The sequence below is a fragment of the Xiphophorus maculatus genome, chromosome 17 (assembly GCF_002775205.1).
Source record: "Xiphophorus maculatus strain JP 163 A chromosome 17, X_maculatus-5.0-male, whole genome shotgun sequence".
Lineage (NCBI taxonomy): Eukaryota > Metazoa > Chordata > Actinopteri > Cyprinodontiformes > Poeciliidae > Xiphophorus > Xiphophorus maculatus.
The window spans coordinates 19179982-19192817 of NC_036459.1; positions in this window are offsets into that span (position 1 = coordinate 19179982).

Sequence of the window (12836 nt, forward strand, 5' to 3'; positions counted from 1 at the left end):
ACCTCTCAGTACCACAGGAGAGCCAGACAGCTCACTGCTATACCTCTCTTTTGATGTCTGACCACCTTTCTCTCTACACCATCAACCTGAATGTCAACCAATTGGGACAGTGCAAGGGCTTGACATTATGTCTGCAGGTTATCATTATATGTATTTTTTTTTCTTTACCTGATCGATTGGCTCTGGTCTGCAGTCTTGCTTCTGGGGGTATCTGTCACTGCTAGTTAGGTATTGACCAGTGGGTATCATTAGGAGCAAGCACGCCTGCTTGGGGGATGCTTTGTTGTGGGGAGGGGTTGTGAAGAACCCAAGCCTTTTTCTTTTAGCCTCCTGGACTAAGTTGACCTTTCACTTAGGGAGCAGCTGGAGCTGAGAGATATTTAATTGAATGGAGTCTTCAGATGTATTTTGGAGAAAGCAGGGAAGATACTGTCGGCTCAAGATCAGGGAGCGATGGGGAGACAGAGAAAGTGGAGGGTGGGAGAAGAGAGTTTGTTTGACCTTCAACGCCTAATTGATAGGCTTCTCATAGACCTTGTTTGAGATGTACGTGGTCCCTGTTGTTCAGCAAGCCCTTACCACTACTGTGCAAGTACAAAGTCAACCACAGGTAGAGAGCCCCTAGTGGCCTGCCACAATCAATAGTAGCCGGCTCAGCTAACGAGAGGTGCAGCCACTCTGCAGCTTTCACAGGCCCCATTAACAGTCAGTGGGCAGCCTAATTCTACTGCCTTACTCATTAATGTGGAGAAATGGGGGCAACAGCAATAGTAGAAAACAGCCTGGAGAAGAACGGCTGTTCATGGTGTTCAGAGGAAATCAAATCAGAACAGCAACATTATGTCCAGTATTACATCTAGAGATTAACCTCGGAATACTTCAAAACAATTTCAGTTTTTCAATTTTTCAATGTTGTCTGTGCTTTTTAATTACAGTTTCAAGCAAATAACGTTGTCAAACTGACATGAACATAATAGAGAATTCAGAAGGAGAAAAACTCATGTCTTAAAAAACTGCTGCTACTTTTATCTCTATCACTAAATGTTCAACTGAAAAGCAACTCGTTTTGTTTACATACCAAAACATGAACCTTTCATCGCCACCGACTATTTTCTGCTACAAGGATGGAAGCAAGAAGCACAGCTTGGATATGAGGCTGTTCCTGTCATTACAGCTGATCTCCAGAGTGAAGGACTGACACCTTTTCATACGACTGATGCTGCCAGGTGGATGGCCTGGGTGTTTCAGGACCTGCTCTCTGAGAGCGAATGGATTGTTGCTTATTTCATGTTTGTTATTTCTATTGTTTCTGTCTGAAGAACACAGTACAGATTGCTGTAAACCAACCTTAACTAATTAGTTAAAACGAATAGTCACACTCTAAATTCCTCACAAAATAAATCTGGTTTCTCTATGTTCACTATTCATTCTGAACTGTGACATCATTGCAGAATTTTACTGGTTCTATTACAATTTTATTTTATAATTAACTGTTTTGTCTCTAGTGGTTTAGTTTCATCATCACTGTATGTTTTTTTCAGGTAGTTTAGTAGAGTGTTGTTAGCATAGACAGTTTGTTGATTGCAAGGTTGAATCCTTTCTGTTAATAATCTTATATTTTTTTTTTAAAAATGTCTGTGTTCATCTTGCTGTTCAGATAACATCAATGCTGGATTTATGCCTTAATCTATTATTTTAAAAACCAGAACTTTTCAGGCACATAGCTATAAATAATATCTGAGAACTGGAACAATTTGGGCTATTTTCTTGAGTGTGGTTCCCCTACGTGGTAATTTTGATCTAAATTATTAGTTTTATTAATAATTGCCCTAAACAATGATTTCAATTATTTATAGCCAAAATCTGACTCATATTAAACACAACATAATAGTCTGGCTGAATCATTATTAGGGCTTGAAGTTCAGATAGAAGAGATGGTTTGAACTTTCTACTTTCTTTCTTTTCTCTGGGCTTGCTCCCCATCCATCCTTTTCAACTCATTTGGGATTCTGAGCTGTAGATGAGAGATTATTTGAGCTATTATTATCAATATTGTAATTAGAGATGTTAATCAGCTGCTCCCAGTTGTGAAAGTGTTTCACACAGGCCATTTTGATGGAATTGTCGAGATAAATTAATACTGTTTTGTGTTTTTTGTGTGCGTTATTTACTAGTTGTGTTGAAAGTTTGACGTGGTTGCGGAGGGGGGTCAATATCATTCAGCCGTTGCTATGTGATGACTGTTGTGGAACGAATGTTTTTGTGCTCTTTTTCTAACGGCTGTGTAGCAATACTGCTAACTGAGTTACTTTGTAACAATTCTAAAATTAAAATGTTGCAGACTCAATCACAATATCTCATTTGATTGTTTGCCACTGTTACAAAAGCACACATTTTTGCAAAAATGTTAAGTCAATTCCTTCCATAAAAAAACAGAATAATCATAAAAAATACTTAAAATTAAGAGTTAAAGTTGTTTTAATAATTGTTTTAAAGAATAAATCAGAATGAAAGTCTAATCAATTATACTGCCACCTTGAGTGGGGCAAATTCCGGAATATTAACATCTTCCAGGAAGTAATAGAGTCCTGGAATTAAATCTGACAGACTGGAACAACTGCACCACAATGATTTCCTTCAAAATATTTATGTCAACAAAGATACAGAATATGCAAAAGAAACAAGTCTGAAATCTGCCATTCAGCAAATAGATCACAACGTCCTGATTACCATGCACATTCCAGTCTTTTAAATGAGCTGAGACGAGCTTTAGACAAGATTCAACAGTTTAAACCTCAGCAGACTTAATTAAGTTTGGGACCCTTCACAACGGATACAAAGAGGAAGACAGGGACTGGCTCTGTGGATGAAAGTATGTTTAGACATTGTCTTGGTGATGTGCTGCTGGCACTAAGGAAATGAGAAATGGGGCTTTGCTCCATGTTAAAACATGGCTGCAGTTTATGGCTCCACTTGTTAAAGAACTTCAAAGATGAATTGGTCAAGAAGACACAAGTCATTTCAATCAACCTATTTCAATTAACCTGCAACAGAGATAGCTCTGACACATCAGATTCAATCACAGACTGAGTGATGTGTGGTGGTGGAACTGAAGCCAGAGTAGACAAGACAGAGACAGAGACAACCTCATGCTGGTGATGGCTGATTTATAGGGAACAGCTTAAATGAAACCACAAAAAAAAAAAAAATGGCACAGGAGAGCCAGCAGAGAGGATACAGACACTGTGTCATGGTCAGTGTGCCAGTTGAACCCAAAGTGCAGGCAGAGTTGAAGGCAGAAGTAAATTTGAATATATCTAATAAAGATAATTCTGTGTTCCTTGTTCCTTACAGGCGATGAATACAGGCATAAATGCAGAAAGTACAAAGAACAGAGTGACACACAGACGGGACCCTGTAGCGACGGAGAATCCAGCAAGGAGCGATTGAAGGAGAGGTTGTTAAATACTGAGACTGTGCTTACTGGAGCAATGGTACGGGACTGATTACTAAGTAAACACTAACAGGGAACAGGATATATGAGTGTATGTGCATCTGTGTATGTATATGTATATATGTATGCTGTGTTGCAGCAAAGCAGAGAGGAGTGCAGCGTGGATGAAGAGGTGCTAGCTCTTCTTTGGGTACCTGAATAGTTTGCTCCCCTTCAGTCTCACTTTGTTCTGGACCAAACCAAAACATCAAGCCTTCAGACGACGCATTGTCATGGAAAAAAAATACTTTAACAAGAGAAGAAGTAGAAATTTATTTAATCTTTCTAGGTGAGAATAAAAATACAGAGTCAAAGGAGTCTTTCAAGTCTGCTCTGACTAACTGTGAATTCTGATTTCCTTTCATAAGTTCTGGTCAGAGAACAGAGGCTTGATTGAACCATTGTGGTAAATCTTTAATTGTTATGCACCAATGATTCTGTGGGACTCAACACACATGGTCTCACTCATTGAACTATTACAACACTTGCGAAGGAATGGAGTTTGTGTTTAATGTTAAAGGGGATAGCTTTGATCCAGATCCTACACTAAATCAATTAATTGTATGATAAAGTAAAACAAACTCACTTTCTATTTGTTTGATTTATTGTTTTTCTCTTTTCTCTCTTTTTACCAAAAACTGGATGACAGAAGTCTTCAGTCTGGTGCTTTGGTCTTAACTAGACCTTTTTGGAAAGACAAATTTGTTTACAGAGACTTCATAATACATTTTATTTGTTTCTGTTCTTTTGTTTATTTATTTGGGATCTTTAAAATGTCTTCCAGTTCCAGAGTTAAATGTTCATCAGAATTTAAAGTTTATTGATCTTTGACGATGTGTTCTTACATTATTATGCCATTACCATTATTTTTACTGGAAAATTGTCTCACAACAACAATGTTGTTTATGCAATAACTTCTGGGACAATTTATTGTCCAACAAAATTTGTCCTTGTGACAGTCTTAGTCACAGTGCTTTGGAGAATGTTCTGTTATTGTTTATCTCTTCCTCAGAGTTTGAGAAGGTTAGAAACAATGGCATGCATCAGGGGTGCATCGATTGCAGTTTTCTGGCTGATAACCGATTACTGATCTAAAGATCATGAAAAGCCTGACATGCTGATTCCGACTTTGGCCAATGCCAGTTTTTCTTTTTTATCCCAGTGTCACTAAATATAGGTAGAATGTCACTGAGTTGGCAACGGTGGAGGGACTATTGTTAACTGAAAATGTGCAGACATGACCTGGTGGGCGGGTCTGTCAGTCTAACCTCTCTTATGGCAGAGAGGTTCTCTCTCTGAAAGGACAGTGGTTGAAAAGGACAGTGGCTGATCTTTGCACCTTTGCTGAGATCACATGTAATATCAGCCAAAATCTCCCAAAATGAAGGAAATTGTCAGGATCTGTGTTTTTCCGTGTTTAGTTAGAGTTTTCTGTGTCCTTAAGTCTCTTCGTTGTCCTGTCCTCCCCTTGATTGTTCCCAGGTGTGTCTCGTCTCTGTGATTACCCTCCTGTGTATTTAACTCCACCTGTGTTCCTTGTTCCTCGTCGGGTCCTCGTCAATGTAGAGTCTAGTTTGTCGTCGTCAATGTTCAGTCTATTCGTGGTCAGTGTGTTTGATGTGCCTGCTGCTCGTTGTTTGGACTAGTTTTCTTCATTAAACCATCATAATTTATCATACCTGGGTCCGCTGCCTCTGCCTCACCACTCTCACCACCCGCACTCCTTGACAGAAATCAGCTCAGATAAATTGGTACAGCCCTAGTTTGCATATAATACAAGTACTAACTTTTCATTGGTACTTACCAATCTTCACAAGAAGATTGGTATTCTGAAATATTGTAGATACTTCAAAATCGATAATCCAGTGATCAAAACTCTGTGGCAACTGACATCCATGTCTTCTACATCAACCCAGAGGAACAGCTAAACAGCCACATATATAGGTTTTCACTCTAAAGGGATATCAGTTATTGATCCTGTTATGCTTTAACATATTCAGTAAGATTAGTTTCATACAAGTCCACACAATGCTCACCCTCTACTCAGTCAACGACTTGATATTTTATATTTAATTTCAACCTGTCAATTACAGATTGAGCGGACAGCTGAAAAAAAAAAAGAGAGAAAGATGATGGGAAGCAAAGAACTAATTAGGCAACTGTGTAATTTTAATTAGCTGTTTTGATAATTAAACTAATTAGATCCCCTGTGTTTCCACGATGTGCAGTCAACTGGAGTTTTTTTTTTCTTAATCAAGGCTTCAGAGCTTGACTCGGTTGGTTAATTAGTCACTTTTGCATCAGAAAGCTTTATTGATAGCCTTAATTTGCAGTTGAAATGAGAAATCTGCTGTCAATAATTTGGATAACGGCCCGCTGGTTGATTGCAGATAACAAAAGTGAGCTGCCTCAGCTCGACACATCCACAAACCCTCTGGGTAATTCATTGAATTCTTAAACTTAATGATCTACATATTACCAAATAAGCTCCCTGTTGCCTAATTCTTCTTTTTGACCTTTCTAACTAAGTGAGAAAGATTGACTGACCACACCCACTGGTTCTATGTTTTCCCAAAACACCTGCTCAAAACCTCACTCACAAGATGCTGTAATTCTTCCTTTGTTGCTAACCTTACAAGCCATGTGTGTGCATTAATTGGAAAACAAGGCAGACAGAAAAAAAGATGCAAACGTACTGCTTGCTTTGTTTCTAATTAGTGTCCTTGGAATTAAATGAGTAGCTTGTTGTGCACCTCCAGCTCCTGCGGCCCGTGTTTGTGAATTGAATAATTGATTCTCCTCCACTAATCAGAGAACGACATAATGAGCCAGTTTAATTAAATGGGGAACTAACCTGGCAAACACTGGGAAAATATTTGCTCATTTACGAGTAATCAGGAATAGCAGAGTATGTGGGGGAGGTTGGTGGAGGATGTGAAGAGGTGTGGTTTTGTTACTGCTGGATAAACTTAGATGCAGATGAGCTGAGGCGACTGGGGTTTGGTCAGTGCAAATTGTTAGCTAATTCTACAGTCATTCATAGCTGCTATGTTTACATGGAAAGACCAGTTAAATTAAAATGCTCTAAAAGCGTTTTAGACCATATTTTTAGCAAAACCTAAGGTTTGCTGAAAATATTTATTGCATGTTGCATGCATACTGCAAACCAGATTGTGATCAATATCTGATGATATCCCACAGCTTTCTCTGTATGTCCTACATCAAACAGACCTGGGAATGAACAACCATGCACCAGACTGAAGCATTTATTATAATAGTTGAGGGAGATTTTGAGCTTGGATACCTCTAATGAGGTAACTCGAACAGAATGGGGGTTGTGAAACATTTCCATATTCCAGGGTATGTATTTTATGTATTTATATTAATTGTATTAAAAAAAGTGTGACTAAGTCTGAATCCATTTTCTGAAGTACTTTTACATCAAAGAAATTAGATTAATAATAACAAACACTCTATGTCTGGGTCAGCAGGACACAGTCATGGGGAAGACTGATGGCTGGACAAATGTCCACAAGATAGTGAGACAACACAGGGAGGAGAAGACAGTCCAGGTCATTACTCAAGAAGCTGGTAGTACATTGTTCTTTATATAAACATAGCAGAAAATTGAGTGGAGGGAAGAAATGTGGACAGGGAGAAGCGCAGTCTTGAGCTGTCAAGTGAAATCCGATCCAGAAAAGCCACCACACAAACGTGTGCCACAAGTGCCCTGAACCAGAGACAACGACTCTGGTTTTGTTTTCAGATGGAAACTAATCCTGAATTTCAGGGTTTCTTTACCTGAAACCACAACCAATAAAATGCCACAAAAAAAAAAAAAAAAAAATTAAAGCTTGAAACGTCATAATTTTTGTGTCATGAACCGTTTTACTTTTCTGCATTTCTTGATGACTGATAGGAAATAATGCACTTTTACACAATATTTTAAGATTTTGAGATGCACTAGTACATTCCTATATTGTACTGTAACCCAACTAAGGAGAGTGTTTTTTTCCTCCAATTCAGAAGCAAACATCCACCGAGATTATAACTACAACTGTTCAGAATTACCAGACAAGCTTATCTTACTGAGATGTCAACAACAAAGTTTATCGTTTTGAGAAATTCACAGCGCTCACTCATATAATAATAATAATAATAATAATAATAATAATAATAATAATAAGTGATTTATTCAAAATACCCTTTAAATCTTGAGATCTGAAAAATCCCATTCACATGGTGATGATGATAAGCTACTAGCTTTTAGCCGCCGCTGCCCTGTGGCAGCCTGACAGCAGCCAGGCTGGACACAAACAATCTGTCTGCTGTGAATTTAAAAAGAAAATACTGAAAAGATTCTCATGACTCCTGGCCATCAAATGTGCCAATTGTAACTTACAGATATGTATTACTGATCAAAATCAGGCAATTTTAACCTTTTCAAATCAATGTTGATAACTGAATTGCAAAGTGATTTACATACAGTATTTTGTTCTTTCAACCCAAAACTGACCAGGCCTTTTTGTTCACATAGCAGGGGTCTGCAACTGCAGTCCTTCACTCTGCAACTTTTCCACTTTCTTGCTCCAACACAGCAGAATAATAAAAAAAAACAAACACGGCTCATCACCAGGTCTTTGCCGAACATGATTCTATCCAGTTTTTTCCTCTTTGTTTTTTTAAGACTGATTTCTCTGTGAAGTAGCTCCAGTCATTTTTTTAGAGTGCAATGTGGGGTCCTACACATGACATTCTCCTGTGTTCTCAATTCGTCTGAAGTCATGAAAAGCAAGTAGGCTTTTTCTTCCAAACATGTAGGTCTCACAAATTGAATCAAAACCTTCTTTAGATGAGATATCTTAGTATATTATGGGATTGGGATTTTGTTAATGTCTGATGAAAGCAAAATGTAATTTTTGAGCCACAATTCTAAAATGTAAGATTGGCTCCAAAAAAACACCACAAAACCCAATGCCCAGAGTGGCAGCAGCTTTGTGATTTAAGATAGATTTTTGTTTGTTGTTGTTGTTCTAAGTTTGGTCAGTGTGAACGGAGACATAAACAGTTTATTTTTATAATAACACAAGGTGTTCTAATCACATAAAAAATCCCAGTAATTTTGTAATACCATGATATTCTTTTGCTTTGGTAGATCTCTGTTTTTGAGCTTCCAAGTTAAATAGATGAATATTAAAGATCCTAAATATTTAACAGAAATAGTAACCTGACTTTTTATTGTTGTGACTTGTGTATTATCTTCTTTAGTTTTTTTCAAGTTGACTGACAAGAAGTGAGCATGTATATTTTTTGCATATGGAATGAGGAAGGATGTTGTTTTGAATCGCATCAAACCAATTTAATGCAGTGCAACTGGTTTGATACAAACCAACTAAAGTAAGTGCCAAAGACACATCATGTTCTTTTTCCATCCAGAATAGTGGCCTGTGTGTGTGTGTGCATGCATGGGGTGAGTGAGTGTGTGCATGCATACATGTCATCCATATTTTAAAGTCCAGAACAGCTCAAAACAAGGAAAAACAAAAAGATAATAAATAACACAACAGCTATGTAAGTGTCTATGGCATGAAAACAGCCTGGTGAATGCATCCCAGTCCAATCAATAGATCGTTATAGATTGTAATCACTTGAAGCGTATAATCACCTTAAACCTATCAATCATAGACAAGGAGATAGCCTAGACCTCCAAATCCTGGCCTGCAGTCCTCTTCCTCCTTGGATTAGGATGTGAGATTGGGTCAGGATCACAGGGCTGCACCCAGGCCAGCCAGATATCAGATTAATGACCACTCCAGGGGCACAAAGCTCAGCCAGCGGTTAGAGAGAGATGGGGAGGCGAGTTACAGCTAAATAAATAATACATTATTTGGTCTGGAAGCTGACATAATTATCACCTAAGACACAGGCTTTCTGGTCAGTGCATGAAATATCTCCAAGATACAGAGTCTATAGATCAGATCTTTCTCTCTTTCCATGCGCCCAGATACAGAGGTGAGGAAGCCAGGGCTATGAACCAGATAGCAGTTGTTCTGGTAGAAATAATTATTAATGAAGCCTGTGTAGGTTTTATGAAAAGTGGCCTACAGGGCAGTGGGGCCTGGACACCCCCTGCTGTCATTTCCAGTGATGTCCCTTCTGTAAGGTAGCATTCAGGTGTACAAAACAAGCTGATTTGACAGTGTGAAAGTTTCTCATTCATCTAGCAACAACTTAATCTTTCCAGAATGCAAATCTCCTGTGGATATTATTTTCGCCCAGTCTCTTTCTTAGTTGAATTATGAACTTTGACCTTATGGGTTTTTTTGCAACCTCCTGGATAAGTTGTTGGGTCACTCTTACTAAATTTGCTTGGCAGGTTCTTCTTAAGGGTCCTTTCACACCAGCAACACAGCTGACGACTAACATGCCTGACAACAGCTGCTGCTTTGGGCCCTCAGCTGAGTGTTGGCCCCTTCCATTGTTAACTAGAGCCATTCACTGAGGGTATCCTCTTCAAAGGTTGTTTAACTGTTGTACCTGCTGTGCCCAGCTGATCTCTTACATGTCTGATCACTGATAAATTAAATTGTACCCATTACCATGTGCCACATATCTTCCACTTGGGCCTATAAATAAGGTGGCCGAGGCTTCTGAATGTGTATATATGATTTATATATGTGAAAATATTTTTACAGCCGTCTCTCTGTAGCTGAAATCAGTGCATCAAGAGGTGAGGTCCTCTCATGTCGTACTGCTGCTGCTGTGTGGAGCCTGCAGCTCTCCTCCACCCTCTTCTTCCTCATACCCGTCTCAGTCTGATGGTTATGAGAAATCCAAATAAAAAACATGTATATTTGCAATTTATCTTACCTCCCATACCAGCGTCTGCTCACCACAAGCTTTGCTTGGTTTCTCTCCTACCTGCCCCTCCATTTCACTATTTAAATTTACAATTCATAAGCGGATTTTCTCAATTTAGCCATACTTTTAATCTTTACTGAAATGAGTGATGACTTCTTTCAAAAAAAAAAAAGAGAAAAAACTGACAGGCTTACAGCGTATTCCAACGGATTAGTTTCCTGAGGAGATGAGGTTTTCCTTTGTACCTCTGTGTGTCTGTTTGATGGGGTTTAACAGGAAGCGTTGGTGCAGAAATTGGATGCAGCAGGGATCATTGGGAGATGGCCCAGGTTTGATACAAACCCCCACACCACAACTTTGCCCTGTGCCTGTTCCTTCATTTTCCTTTCCATCAAGTTATTTGACTAAATCTTCAAGCACACATAGGTAGACTCAGCTCATACAAATATAATGAACTCCTGCTTCTACATAAATATGCAAAAACAGCACAACCTCACCAGCAGATATGGAGTTGAGAAGATGCATAGCTCTTCAAAACTGCTGATTTGAATAACCAGGTTTTATAATAAATCCCACCTGCTTCATAGTGTGTAAAATAGGAAATATTTGATTGGACTTTCTGATCATATGCTTCTATCACACAACATCAGAGCACTGATAGGTTTATCTAAAAACAGTTTAAGCATGTCCCTAAACTTTATAATCTCTCAGCAACAGCATTTGAAATCATATTTATAGTGATTGAAACATGCGGGGGTAAAACTAAGAGCCATAACTAAACCTGCCCACAGCTGTTTGAGTTTTGCTTTCCCTTGGTGTTAGTTTTCTGATCACTTCAACATTTTCTGTTATTGTTATTAAGGTTTTGCCATAATCATCTGTGGCCACATACAATTGCTAGACATAAGCAGTCAATTGTATATATTTTAGGATCCAGACTGATAAGTAGCCTGGTCAGAATACCTCTGCTTCCAAAAAAATAGTTTTTCTACTCCATTCCCTTTCCATTTGTGATTACTTATTTGCACCAGAGCAAATTCTCTGTTTTGCTTAATTTCATGGTTGGCCCAATGGATGATCAATGAGATCTTGGATCATAACTCTGATCTTGGCCCATTTTTATTGGTGTCAGTGTCACTTTCATTAATGAACAAAGTGGCACCAAAGTGCTGTATAACAACTAAGCAATTCTGAAAGCTAAATATTGGTTATTGCTAGTCACCGTGTGGCTCCTGTCTTAGTTTAAGGATAGGAGCTAAGAAACATAAAATTAACCCTGTGTTTAAGTAGATGATGTGGCAACTGTGATTGGTGTAAAAGTTAAAAGACCAATCGAGAGGAGAGTAATGTGAATTTAGTGTTTAGACAATGGACTGCTGAAATTATAAATGTATAAATTGGGTTAAAAGAAGACATTCACAGAGACCTGAGAGACAAGAAAAACTGTAGGGAACCTTTATGAAGAGTTAATCTCACCATCACAGTCAAATTAATTTTTTGAGGACCAGTTTAGGTCTTCATCTTTCATTTTCTTACAACTATTGTAATTATGCACCTTTATACTAACAATATGTTTAAACAGTCGCTGGTTTGACAAAACATTTATCGGTTCTCATTAGATCAGTTAGTAAGTTGTCAATGATAGTATTCCTTACAGCAATAAATCAGACTTTTCTTCTCCCCAGTGATACAAAATGTTCACTTTCAAATCAGAACTGCTGATTTGTAACAGGATTTGGCTGTTTCCTCATATTTCTGCTTCTTTCCTATTCTCTCTTAAGCTTGTGCTCTATCTCCTTTATTTGCTATTTGAAGCAACTATTAGTGTTTTACCACCACAGGAAAGCGGCTTCATTGAAATGCAATGAAAACGGCACATAGAAGGCAAAGTTAACTAATGGGCTCAAATTTTCAAACGAATGCAAGATTAAAGTCAATTGGATTTCCCATTGGGTTTTGACTGAAACCCTTTGAAAAGAAGCCCCACAGTGGCTTTCAGAGATGAAAAATAGGGCTTGTTTTAAAATATTAATAACATTTTACACTCTCATTATGGGAAGCAACATTTGTTCAGAAACTTTTTCTTTTACCTTGAGGTTGTTCCTATGCTGGATGTATGAGGCGTGAAGGTTCTCTGTAGACAACATTGTTCCTCCATGCTGATGGATTAACCATCATCCAACAGCTGTTATATTTGACCTGCTGCTCTCTACTGTTGCTATTCTGTCAAGCCATGACAAATAATAAGTAGGAGCAAAAAGGATTTTCTGTGCATGTTATAACATTTTATCTGCCACAAAAGACAAAGAAAAAAATTAGGCAATGTAGAAAAGAATAACTAAAAAGAAAATACACCGAACAAAAGGAGAAGGGGAGAAAAAGATAAAAAGGTGCTGTCTGACTGAAAACCTTAGAGAGAACTACACAAATACCTTAGAGAGCAATCCCCCCCTATCCTTTCTACTATTATTTAAGAAGCACA